We start from the raw sequence: 1,861 nt of genomic DNA on the forward strand, positions 1-1,861 counted from the left end.
GGGACAAGGAACAGTTCATCAGGAATCTTGCTGAGGAGGTCGAAGGCCATTTCTTGGTAAATGACCTTCGCCCTGCCTACCAAGCCCTGAGAAAACTGAACCCTAAGCCCTCCTCACAGATGACTGCAGTCTGATCAGCGGATGGACGGATCATCTCAGATCATGTTGGGGTTCGTGAACGTTGGGGCTGAGTATTTTGAACAGTTGTACCAGGTGGACCCTCCAACAGTTAGCTTGGATGCAAGCGATGTCTCAGTGCCTGTGCCGGACCCACCCATCAGCGAGGAACCTCCTACCCTAACAGAGGTTAGGCTGGCGATTTCCAAGCTGAAGAGTGGGAAAGCTGCAGGCATATGTGATATCCCTGCTGAATTGCTAAAGGCTGGGGTGAACCTATGGCTCGGGGCCTGCATACAGTCCTGACTGCCATTTGGCAGTCTGGTACCATTCCCCTGACCTGCTGAGGGGCGTGGTCATCCCTCTCTGGAAGGGGAAAGGGGCTCGATGGGACTGTAGCAACTACCGTGGCATTACACTGCTCAGCATACCAGGCAAGGTTCTCGCTCACATTCTTCTGAAACGGATCCGCAACCACCTACTGAGGCACCAGAGACCGGAGCAGTCTGGATTTACTCCTGGCAAGTCCACAATAGACCGTATTCTAGCGCTTCGAGTAATTGTGGAACGCCGTCGTGAGTTTGGTCGTGGGTTGCTTGCAGCCTACATCGACCTCAAGAAGGCGTTTGACTCGGTGCATCGGGAATCGCTATGGGAGATCCTGAGGCTCAGGGGAATTCCGACACAGATTATTGGCCTGATAGCAAGCCTCTATACTGGTACTGAAAGTGCTGTAAAGTGTGGTGGGGGTATGTCGAACTTCTTCCCTGTTAATTCAGGAGTGAGGCAAGGCTGTGTCCTTGCACCCACACTTTTCAACACTTGTAAGGACTGGATAATGGGCAGAGCTACTAGCCAAAGTCAGTGCGGAGCAACACTAGGCAATATTAAGGTCTCGGACCTTGACTTTGCCGACGATGTTGCCATCCTATCTGAGTCCTTGGAGTCACTTGTGGCGGCTCTTGATGCATTTAGCAATGAGGCGAATCCCCTAGGCCTAGAGGTCTCCTGGACCAAGACAAGGTTCAGGGCTTTGGGGGCCTGTTAGGGGAACCCGTTCAGTCGATCCATGATTGCGGCGAGGACGTTGAAGTCACAGAAAGTTTTACATACCTTGGTAGCGTAGTCCATATCTCTGGGTTGTCAGACCAGGAAGTCAGTAGACGGATTGGTCTGGCAACAGGAGCCATGAACTCGATCAACAAGAGCGTTTGGAGATGTCGGTACCTATGCAGAAGGACCAAGCTGCGTGTCTTCAAGGCCTTGATACTTCCAGTTTTGCTCTATGGAAGCGAAACCTGGACGCTATCCAGTGCCTTGGAGCCTCGCCTTGATGCCTTTTGTAACAAGTCCCTTCGCCGGATCATGGGGTACAGTTGGCAGGACCACGTGTCCAACCGGCGGTTACACCGTGAGACTGGCATGGGACCTGTTACTTGCATAATCCGGGATCGCCAACTCAGGCTATATAGCCACCTAGCTCGCCTCCCTATGGACGACCCTGCCCACCAGGTTGTCTCTCTGCGAGACAACCCTGGGTGGAGGAGACTGTGGGACGTCCTAGGAGATCATGGCTTGGGCAGTTCGACGAGACCTGTCGCGAGGAACTAGAGATGGGCCGTGTGCCTGCCTGGAGACTCGTCTCGAGGGATCCTCGTGGCTGGAAGCGAAGGGTGGATGCGGCCATGTGCCCCCGTCGGCGTTAGCCCCCTGATGATGATGATGATCATATGTTATCCAAATT

The sequence above is a fragment of the Penaeus monodon genome, unplaced genomic scaffold (assembly GCF_015228065.2).
Source record: "Penaeus monodon isolate SGIC_2016 unplaced genomic scaffold, NSTDA_Pmon_1 PmonScaffold_228, whole genome shotgun sequence".
Classification (NCBI taxonomy): Eukaryota; Metazoa; Arthropoda; class Malacostraca; order Decapoda; family Penaeidae; genus Penaeus; species Penaeus monodon.